At 34.6% G+C, this 12500-nt stretch overlaps 1 protein-coding gene across 1 annotated transcript in view; it reads left to right on the forward strand.

Annotated features, from left to right (window-relative positions):
- Positions 1-5859: 5859 nt before the first annotated feature.
- Positions 5860-12500, forward strand: part of LOC137658548 (L-selectin) — a 16484-nt gene continuing 9843 nt past the window's right edge. Inside the window, exon 1 of the mRNA XM_068393404.1 lies at positions 5860-5988. The gene's annotated coding sequence lies outside the window, so the exon portion shown is untranslated. The remainder of the gene's footprint in view (positions 5989-12500) is intronic.

Genomic DNA, 12500 nt, shown 5'->3' on the forward strand with positions numbered 1-12500 from the left:
TAATTATACGTACTGTACATAGGCATATATACAGTACATATATGTATGTACTGTATATAGGCCTATATAAATTTGTATACAAAGAACAGAAGCAAGAGGAGATAAAATTATTTTAGTTATTTAAACAACCATTGGCCGATTTGAAAAAATATACAATTACCAGTGTCGCGAAAAAATTATCTCTCTCACACACACACACAACACACACACATATATATATATATATATATATTTATATATATATTATATATATATATATATATTTATATATATATATATATATAGGCATAATGTATTTCTTGATCTTTATAGATAACAAGAAAGTATAGATTAGGAGAACTTGTAGACAAAGTACCCTACCAAGACATACTATTTGCTCGATACTCACTATCATGGACATAACTTACAATGAAAACTTGTGATTCATAATAATTATTCGAATGCCTATATTGATATTTTAAGATTCCTTTGGGTCAAAAAGGTAGTAAATTAATGTAGAATAAAAGACACCGTGAGCTAACCTGATTTGGGGAATACAGGTAAAGTACTTTTATCTTTGCTTTTTATAATCAGTAACAAATACATAAGCAAGTACAAAATATAAAATCTATCTTACGCAACTATACTTACAAACTTGTAGACATCATTATAACGTGTAAAGGTGTTTATATCAATTCCACTACTAACTATATATATATATATATATATATAAAGGTATACGTTTGCATGTATATAAATATATGTATACGTGTATATATATATATATATATATAGTATATATATATATATATATATACTATATATATATATATATATATAAAGGTATACGTTTACATGTATATAAATATATGTATACGTGTATATATATATATATATATATATATTATTAAACATATAAGTCCTATAGGCTTAATAATCTAAATATCTTCTGAAATAGAAACCCCAATGCAGATCATTGGTATCTCTTCCAGTCATCAGGCTGTGATAGGTCAAAAGGTCGCTCATGAATGACAGAGGCAAGTAACAGTGACAATGCCCTAAAGACTGACCATATATCCATATCACCAACGCCCAACATCCCTCCCCTCCTAAGCTATGACCAGGGAGGGCTAGGCAATGGCTGCTGATGACTCAGCAAGTAAACCTATATGCTCCCCCAACCACCACCCAATACTTAACTCAAAAGGATGGTGAGGTTGCAGACACTAAAAGAAACTATCGAGCATGAAAAGGGCTTTGAACACCAGTCCGGGAGGTTGTTTCCAATAAGCTGGTTAAGAATGTAGCCAACTTCAACCAATAACAAAAATTCATATATAAATCACTACACATGACTAGTGATAAGCATATATATATATATATATATATATGTATATATATACATATATATATATATATATATATTTATATATATATATATATATGTATATATATACATATATATATATATATATATATATCAAGCCACAAAATTCTAACCCCTACACCAACCAAGTCTTTCACTTTCCATACCTTCGCTTGATACACCTACGCAAGCATACACATACACTCAAAACAAACACACACACACACACACACACACACACACACACAAAACATATCACACATCGTGAAAATAAAGTGTCAGAATATTTAGACGAGAGAGTATGTGCGAGACAGTTCCACGTTATAGAATAAGAAAGTGGGTGGTTACTAGTGCGTGGAATAACAGATGTTTGCTGGTGGTGATGGTCAGGGGATATGAAAAAGAAACTGCACACAGAATATGAACGAGTTACAAGTAAGGTTATGATGAATGTAATGATACACAGATGATCTTGGTTATAAAGGTTTGTGTGGGTGATGGGAGAATAGAAAAATGATAGAAGAGACCAATCATAAAATGATAAAAGAGACCAATCAGATAATGAGAGAAGAGACCAATCAGAAAATGACAAAAGAGACCAAGAGACCAATCAGAAAGTTACAGAAGAGACCAGTCAGAAAATGACAAAAGAGAGCAATATAAAAATGAAAGAAGAGACCAGTCAGAAAATTAAAAAAAAAGATACCAAGAGACCAATCAAAAAATAAGAGAAGAGACCAATCAGCAAATGAGAGAAGAGACCAGTTAGAAAACGAAAGAAGAGACCAATCAGAAAATGAGAAAAGAGACCAGCCAGGAAATGCGAGAAAACACCAATCATAAAATGGCAGAAGAGACCAATAAGAAAATGACAGAAGATACCAAGAGACCAATTAGTAAATAACAGAAGAGACCAATCAGAAAATGACAGAAGAGACCAATCAAAAAAAATGAAAGAAGAGACCAATCAAAAAATGATAGAAGAGACTAATCAGAAAATTACATAAGAGACCAATCAGAAAATGCAAGAGAAGACCAATCAGAAAATGAAAGAAGAGACCAATCAGAAAATGACAGAAGAAAAATAATCAAAAAATGACAAAAGTAACCAATCAGAAAATGAAAGAAGAGACCAATCAGGAAATGACAGAAGAGACCAATCGCAAAATTATAGAAAAGACCAGTCAGAAAATGGCAGAAGAGGCCAATCAGAAAATGACATGAGACCAATCAGAAAATTACAGAAGAGACCAATCAGAAAATGACAGAAGAGACCAATCAGAAAATGACAGAAGAGACCAAGAGATCAATCAAAAAATGACAAAATTAACCAATCAGAAAATGACAGAAGAGACCAATTAGGAAATGACATGAGACCAATCAGAAAATGAGAGAAAAGGCAAATCAGAAAATAACAGAAGAGACCAATCAGAAAATGACAGAGAGACCAATCATATAATGACAGAAGAGACCAATCAGGAAATGATAGTAGAGACCAATCAGAAAATGAGAAAAGAGACCAATCAGAAAATGCCACAAAACACCAATCATTAAATGAGAGAAGAGACCAATCAAAACTTAGGAGAGCAAACGAACAAAACTGAGAAGAGACTAGAACTGTCGATGAAATAAGCTACGATGAAATGTATAAAAGATCTATTAAGCCAACTTTACATTATATAAGTAAACCAAAGATGCTTAATTCAAATGAAAAAATGGGTGAAGATTTTGAAATAAATTGTTAGTATGCCTAGAAGAATCACAATGAAAAAATAATACCGAACTAAGCCGATCAACTTAAAGAAAGTAATTATAGTCAATTCTTTTTAGTAAGGCAGATTTGCACAGACTCGCAGGGGTGCCCTTTTAGCTCGGAAAAGTTTCCAGATCTCTGATTGGTTGGACAAGGTAATTCTAACCAATCAGATAGCAGGAAACTTTTCCGAGCTAAAAGGACACTGCTGCGAGTCAGTGCAAATGCGCCTCATTAAAAAAAATTAGTATATTTATAGATGGGCTAGATCAAACGAAGTCAAGTACTGAAGTTTTGGATATAAAATAAAAGATGATATTGTGAAAGGAGGTTAATATATACAGAAAGCAAAAGAACAAACGGAAGACAGGTAAATAGGGCAACAAATAGTGTAGAAGACACGAGTCTCATTACAGCTGCTTTCAAATTATTGGAGCCAAGATGTACTTGTATGTCTACTGTTTGTTCTAGAGCTTTCAAATAAGCGGTCTCAAGACTAAACAACAAGCTCCCACTGGACATATGAAAGACTGATGATAATCAGTATTTCAAGAAGAAATTGAAGACTTTTTTGTTCTTTAAGTGCTTCGATCATCATCATCATTATTATTTTTATTATTATTATTATTAATATTATTATTAGCTAAGCTAAAACCCTAGTTTGAAAAGCAGGAACAATATCCCAATGAGGAAAGGAAATATGGAAATAAATAAACTACATGAGAGGTAATGAACAATTAAAATTAAATATTTCTAGAACATTAACAATATTAAAACAGATCATTCTTATATAAACGACAAAAAGAGACATGTCAGCCTGTTCAACATAAAAAAAAAAACATTTCCTGCAAATTTGAACTTTTGAAGTACTACACGCAATACACCTAAGAATGTACACAATAAACTGATCTTGTAGGTACTGTAGTGCATATGGTTATTATTATTATTATTATTATTATTATTATTATTATCATTAATAAACTACAACCCTAGTTGGAAAACCAGGATGCTATAAGCCCAGGGGCCCCAACAGGGAAAATTGCCCAGTGAGAAAAGGAAACGAGGGTAAATAAAACATTTTCAAGAGCAGTAACAACATTAAGATAAATATTTCCAAAATAAACTATAAATACTTTAACAAAACAAGAGGAACATAAATTAGATAGAATAGTGTGCCCGAGTGTACCCTCAAACAAGAGAACTCTAAACCAAGACAGTGGAAAACCATGGTACAGAGGCTATGACACTACCCAAGACTAGAGAACAATGGTTTGATTTTGGAGTGTCCTTCTCCTAGAAGAGCTGCTTACCATAACTAAAGAGTCTCTTCTGCCCTTACCAAGAGGAATGTAGCCACAGAAAAATTACAGTACAGTATTTAGCCGCTTGGGTTAAGAAGAATTGTTTGGTAATCCTTATGAAATAGCATTAGAAATATATTAAAATAAAGTATATATGTTAAGGGTCAGACACCTGATGGGATCATCCACATAAACGTGAAAGTTTTCTATAAAGGAAAATCATCACCAATTCATCTCTTTTACGAATTACCCTTTCTCTGGAACCAACAGCTGTTAGGGGTTACGACTTGACGGTGGAAATGTGTATCATAATATGACACGTGTGATCACCCTGCAGGCACACCACGTGAAATGTCGAAAGACTACGTGATAAATGACACTACACTAAAGCTAAGTGACTTCCCACTGGGAGGAAATGCCTAGGTCTCATCACCGCTTCCGAAATATCATCGGAAAACTATTGGAGTATAAACTGCATGAATGATGTGACCGTATAATGGAGAGAGAGAGAGAGAGAGAGAGAGAGAGAGAGAGAGAGAGAGAGAGAGAGAGAGAGGAGAGAGGAGAGAGAGAGAGAGAGAGAGAGAGAGTGTTCTCACCTGTGCATGTATAAAATATCTCGAAATTTATTTATGTATGGATATAAGACAATCGCATTATATGTATGTATGTATATAAACACATATAATGAACTGAAACATACATGAACATAAACACACACGCATACATATATATATACAGTAAGTATATATATATATATATATATATATATATATATATATAATATATATATATATATATATATATATATATATACATTTAAGTCCGATTATAATAATACAAACATTATCACACATTTAGAAATACACTGTATACATCAAATATAGCCTAATGACTCCATTAAATACATGTAGCTCTATTTAGAAAAAGGTACATCGGACAAAAAAAACTTACTAATACAAAGTGTATACTTAAAAATGTACTTGAAATCAATTACCAATATTTATACAACAAAATAGGAACATTAAAAAAAATATTTTAAAAGAAAATAGAACAAATATGAAAGAGAAAAGGATTCAGCCAATTTCCTCAAGAAAAAGGAGAGGAATAAGGAAGGACTAATGGAGGACACCCCCCCTACACCTCCCCTAACTGAGGAGAGATCAGGAGGAGGGAGGGGGAGGGGGGGGGTTGCTCTGACATGACGAAAGTGAAAGCGAGGTTTCGGTGAATGTTGGAATCGAGGAGGATACAGAGAGAGAGAGAGAGAGAGAGAGAGAGGAGAGAGAGAGAGAGGAGAGAGAGAGAGAGAGAGAGAGAGAGAGAGAGAGAGAACGGGGGAGGACATGAACACCAGTAGACAAGCAGGAGGTGGGGGGGACTAGGAAGAAGGATGGGGTAGGTGTGTGTGTGCATGTATGTGCGTGCGAAGGTGCCATCCAGGGATACCCCCCTACCAACAACCCAGCTGGGCCCGACTCCCGACCCATGGCCTGGATGTGCTCATAGGCAGTGGTGCCGGCCGTCATCGTCAGTCGTTTCCTGAGCACCGTTGAGACTAGTCGTGGATTCTAAACCGTCCAGAGCAGGTACTGCTATACTTAACTTCTTCTTGTTCTACACAGTGAGGCAGAGAGAGATAGAGAGTTCTTCTTGTTCTACAAAGTGAGGCAGAGAGAGATAGAGAGTTCTTTTTGTTCTACAAAGTGAGGCAGAGAGAGAGTCTTGTTCTTGTTCTACAAAGTGAGGCAGAGAGAGATAGAGAGTTCTTTTTGTTCTACAAAGTGAGGCAGAGAGAGAGAGATAGAGAGTTCTTTTTTTCTACAAAGTGAGGCAGATAGAGAGTCTTGTTCTTGTTCTACAAAGTGAGGCAAGAGAGGTAGAGAGTCTTGTTCTTGTTCTGCAAAGTGAGAGAGAGAGAGAGAGTCTTCTTGTTCAACAAAGTGAGGCAGAAAGAGAGATAGAGAGTCGTCTTCTTGTTCTATAAAGTGATGCAGAGAGAGAGAGAGAGAGAGAGAGAGAGAGAGAGTCTTCTTGTTCTATAAAGTTAGGCATAGAGAGAGAGGGGGGGGAAGATAGCGTGCAAGTGAAACTTCTTTCTTAACGGTACATTGCATCGAACTCACATTGGTCGACAATTAGAAATCTATTTGGCTCTTGTTAATTCCCCTGTCACCTATCGTCAATATCCAATACTAAAAGCCTTCGATGTATATATTCTTTCTTGTAATTTCTTGAGGAATATAAGTACAAAGTGATAGAAGGACTTATGATCCTTCCAAAGCCCTCCATTAACTTAAACGAACGAGTGAAGTAGAATATATTTCCTTTTATTAATTTAAAACAACTCCAAAAATGGCAGACACTGATTTGTGGGGGAACCCATTTTCTATTTTAAGAGAAAACGGAAAATCGTTTCTGAAAAAGATATTCCCCCAAAAAGTATACAAATAGTATATTATATACTTTTTGAACATAAAAAAGAAAACATATTGGAATTCTAACTGAAAGCTAGGTGACTTGAGTCTGTTTCACAGAAATCTAGATGACCGGAGTCTGTTTCACAGAAATCTAGATGACCGGAGTCTGTTTCACAGAAATCTAGATGACCGGAGTCTGTTTCAAAGAAATCTAGATGACCGGAGTCTGTTTCACAGAAAGCTAAGTGACCGGAATCCATGTTTCGAGAAGAAAGCTAAATGGCTGGAGTCTATGTTTCGAACAGAAAGGTAGACGACAGGAGTCAATGTTTCAAGCAGAAGGCTAAATGACCAGATTCTATCTACCCAAGTCTAATTTTCACGCAGAAATCTAGAAGACTGGAGTCTATGTTTCATGCAGAAAGCTACATGACCAGTCTATGTTTCAAACAGAAAGCTAGATGACCGGAGTTCATGTTTCATGTAGAAAGCTACATGACATGTCTATGTTTCACATAGAAAGCTCTATATGATTGGAGTCTATGTTTCGAGCAGAAAGTTAGAATGACAGGAGTCTATCTTGCTCACAGCTATAGATAAACAGGACACTGACGACCTATAGTCCATTTCTTTTAGCGAGGCAGATTTGCACCGACTCGCAGCGGTGCCCTTTTAGCTCGGAAAGCTTCCTGATGCCTGATTGTTTAGAATGATCTCGTCCAACCAATCAGCGATCAGGAAACTTTTCCGAGCTAAAAGGGCACCGCTGCGAGTCGGTGCAAATATGCCTCGCTAAAAGAAATGGACTATAGTGAAGAATATAGTAGCATTTTCCTGAGCTCACATGACAAAAATGATCTTAATGGATTCCTTTTCTTCATGATTAACTAAAAAAAAAAACATAGTTTTGAACAAATCAATTCCCTTTTTGTTTTAACTGCTTCACTTTGGGCAATTAGAGATCGTAGTTCATACTGAAGTTCATTCCTTCAAAGAAAACAGGAAGGTCTGCCCAACTGTTGACTTTCTCTATCTTATATGATTCATTGTCTGTTTCACGCAATGTTTTTTCCTATCTTTGGCGTTCGTTTTTCTAAAATTGTTAATGTATTATTCAAAAAAAGTCTTGAAATAGCATAAAAAATGCTTTATCTTTAAGGAAGTGATAAAAATCCTTTGATTAATGACCCTAGCACACTATTCTATCGTATTTCTCTTCCTCTTGTGTTGTTAATTCTTTCTATGGTTTATATAGGAGATATTTATTTTTTATGTTACTCTTCTTAAGATATTCGATTTTCCTTGTTTCCTTTCCTCACTGGACTATTTTCCCTGTTGGAGCCCCTGGGCTTATAGCATTCTGTTTTTCCAACTAGGGTTGTAGCTTAGCAAGTAATAATAATAGCAAACCCAATAGCGGGTAAACAGTCTTCCTAATATTGCCGAAATATTTATACAAAAATATTGCGAAAATGAAAAATCTTTTACAAATCCTCCAACTAGTCTGACCTTAACAAATTGATAAAATAAATAGCCACGCCAATACAATTTCGACAACTTTCTTGACCTCATATATTCAATTCGTCCTTTTGGATTTAATATTTCAAGACAGTTGCAAAGCCTTGAAGTGAATTGTCCCATTTGACAAAGCACAAAAAACATAAACAAATATCACTATTTTTAATATAAACAAAAAGTTTCCAAAATACTTATTTGATCCCTTTTATTAATTTCCAGAACACTAATCTAAAATGTTTTCCAGTGAAAAAAAACAAATGTAATAATTAAAAGTATTCACTCAACTGGAAATTTGTTCGAAGATGTGTCAATCAAATATGTGCCTCTTTTGCAAGTACGTTGACCTGTGTTGTTGGAGATACAGCCTTCATAAGGTCATTTACCCCCCCCCCCCCCCCACCCCCATCCCCAGATTCTGACACTAAATGTGAGTACAAGAAGATAAAAGACAAAACTGAATTTAGAATTACCTAAAAAAAAAAAAAAGAGCTTACGTCTAAGCAAGGCAATACCTTAAAATGTGATCTTGATTACTTCATAAAATGCAATGAAGACAAGAATATTAACAAATGTAGTTACCGAGTCCAATATTACTAAATAGCTCAATAAAACAGGGCAGTAAAACAACGATTTCACTTGAAGGGAGTCCATGGAATACTACACAGTATTATGCCCTTTTACCCCCAAAGGACGTACTGGTACGTTTCACAAAACTCATCCCTTTACCCCCATGGACGTACCGGTACGTCCTTGCAAAAAAATGCTATAAATATTTTTTTTATTCATATTTTTGATAATTTGTTGAGAAAATTCAGGCATTTTCCAAGAGAATGAGACCAACTTGACCTCTCTATGACAAAAATTAAGGCTGTTAGAGCAATTTAAAAAAAAATATACTGCAAAATGTGCTGGGGAAAAAATAACCCCTTGGGGGTTAAGGGTTGGAAATTTCCAAAGAGCCTAGGGGGAAAAGGGCTAGAAGTTTTATTCTAGCTGTGACCAGACTGGAATGATCTTCCTAATCGGGCAGTTCAATCTGTGGAGCTTCAGAAGTTTAAACCTCCAGCGAATGTTTTCATGTTGAACAAGGTCGCAAAAGTCTCTACTCTCTTGATAGATCTATTTCAATGTTACTACTGATCTCAAGATATTTTCTATATTCTTTATTTATTACTTCTCATGTAGTTTACGCATGTCATTTCCTCACTGGGCTATTTTTTTCCTGTTGGAGCTCGTGGGCTTATGCCATCCTGCTTTTCCAACTAGGGTTTTAGCTTAGCTAGTAATAATAATAATAATAATTAAAGAAAACTAAGAACGAGTACAGAGTCGTCCCCAAGAAATGGAGGTCGTCAAAAAAAAAAAAAAAAAAAAAAAAAAAGTCACAATCTGGACTACATGAACCACTACTCGATTTCTAAGGCTCAAAGGCCCAGCAAATAATACGACCAGCTGTTTTCACTAATGGTTACATCTGCGTGTCACCATCCACATGAAGAGACACTAAATTCGTGTCCCAAAAATCTACATTCTTAAAATAACACCTAAGACATGAACAAGTTCTTCGTGCATGTATGCAAAATGATAAAATTTCTATTCAATAAATCCTAAGTATGCTACTCTAATTGTTCAGTGGCTACTTTCCTCTCGGTAAGGGTAGAAGAGATTCTTTAGCTATGGTAAGCAGCTCTTCTACGAGGACACTCCAAAACCAAACCATTGTTCTCTAATCTTAGGTAGTGCCATAACCTCTGTACGATGGTCTTCCACTGTCTTGGGTTAGAGTTCTCTTGCTTGAGAGTACACTCGGGTACACTATTCTATCTAATTTCTCTTCCTTTTGTTTTGTTAAAGTTTTTATTTTTATAGTTCATATAGGAGATACTAATTTTAATGTTGTTACTCTTCTTAAAATATTTTATCTTTCATTTGTTTCCTTTCCTCACTGGGCTATTTTTCCCTGTTGGAGCCCCCGGGCTTATAGCATCCTGCTTTTCCCACTAGGGTTGTAGCTCAGCAATTAATAACAATAATAACAACGAACAAGATCTTCATTCATTTATGAAAAAATTATAAAATACATCTATAGTGACTGATAAAATTTCTATCCAATAAACCCTAAGTATGTTCATGGCGAATTGCAAATCATCTGGAAAGTAGAAGTTCACAACTCATAAAAAAGTCAGGTTGCCAGAAAACCTCAAATCAATTAATCATTCAACATATATCAAAAGTAATTATATAAGTCCAATAGAAAATTTCAATTTTTCGTTCAAGTCCAATAGAAAATTTCAATTTTTCGTTCAAGTCCAATGGAAAATATCAATTTTTCGTTCAAGTCCAATAGAAAATTTCAATTTTTCGTTCAAGAAAGCATTGCTGGCATGTAGAAGTCTACAATATACATATATAACTCTACAAGTCTAATTGGATATTAAATATACTTTTTCTGTGTCCAAAAACCATACCAGAAATGTAGAGGTCAATAGCAAAAATCAAAAGTAACTTTATAAGTCCATTAGAAAATTAAATATATTTTGTCTTGGTCCAATAAAGCATTAATCTTCTTGAGAACAAACAAGTATAAAGAGACTGATCTCAATTTCCATGAAGAGAATTAAAGAATTGAATCTGGTGTTTCTTATTTGCAATTGCAAAAGCCAGTTGGTTTCTGGGTCAACCAAGATTTTGTGCTCAGTCTACTCTCTAAGGGGGGAGGGGCTGATTTAAACAAAGGAATGTGCATATGTTAGTTCGATTTGACAAGATAAAAAAAAATTCAACTGCAAAGTTCATATTGCAGTAATCTTGGACTGTGGAAAAAAGCAAAGTTTATGCTTTATTGACTCACCAAACACAGAATGGCACAACTTTTTCTTAAAGTTTTCTTGTAGTTTTTCCTTATTTCCTTTCCTCACTGGGCTATTTTCCCTCTTGGAGCCCTTTGGGCTTATAGCATCTAGCTTTTCCAACTAGGGATGTAGCTTAGCTAATAATAATAATGGTTGTAGCTTAGCTAATAATAATAATAAATTAATTCCCCATTAATAGGTGTTAAAATTTATATAAAAAAACAGAATGAGTTTTTTTTTTAAAAGCGATTCATTAAAATGAAAACTTGCCTATCATGATAAACATCGTTGCCGTTAGGTTATTGCCTGATACGAAATTTAATATAGAAAAATCCGAAAATAAAATGGGCTATTGCAAAATAGAAGTGAATATTGCAGAGCATCAGCATCTCAACGTGCAAACATAATTTCTGCGCAGCTAGGCTACTTAAAATGCCTTACGCTTTGGAAATTTGATGCACAGGGGATTCATCCCTGAGACTTAAATTGAAGGATGAATTGAGCTCTCTCTCTCTCTCTCTCTCTCTCTCTCTCTCTCTCTCTCTCTCTCTCTCTCTCTCTCTCTCTTGAGCCTATATATATATATATATATATATATATATATATATATATATATATATATATATATATATATATATATATATATATATATACATATATATATATATATATATATATATATATATATATATATATATATGTGTGTGTGTGTGTGTGTGTGTGTGAGTACATGTACAGATTTATATGATTTATATGATGATGACATGTATACACACACAACACACACACACACACATATATATATATATATATATATATATATATATATATATATATATATATATATATATATATATATATATACATTTCCAATGACCACACGCACGCACGCAGTCAGCCCTCCAACCCCAACTAATCCACTCTCCACCTTACTTCACTTTCCCCAGAGGCTTTCCCTTCCCACCTGGAATCCAATGACCCCAATTTAACCCTACCCGGCACTAGGTCACAACTACCGCCTCCGGAGGAGAAGAACTACCTACGTAGGTAGTTTCTCTTCTCAGGTAGTTTCTCCTGGTGTCTCCGGTTTAGAAGACGGAGAATGGACTGTTTGTTTGTTAGTGTGTTTGTTTACGAGAGAGAGAGAGAGAGAGAGAGAGAGAGAGAGAGAGAGAGAGAGAGAGAGAGAGAGAGAGAGAGAGAGATGTTGCACTGTGAATGAGAATGAGTTTGCTGATTAGGTGAATTCATTAATGACCGTTATAAATGAATTATTCATCTAATATTTCAGATTTATTTTTTTAGTTTGAT

This window comes from Palaemon carinicauda, chromosome 1 (genome assembly GCF_036898095.1).
Source record: "Palaemon carinicauda isolate YSFRI2023 chromosome 1, ASM3689809v2, whole genome shotgun sequence".
NCBI classification, from domain to species: domain Eukaryota; kingdom Metazoa; phylum Arthropoda; class Malacostraca; order Decapoda; family Palaemonidae; genus Palaemon; species Palaemon carinicauda.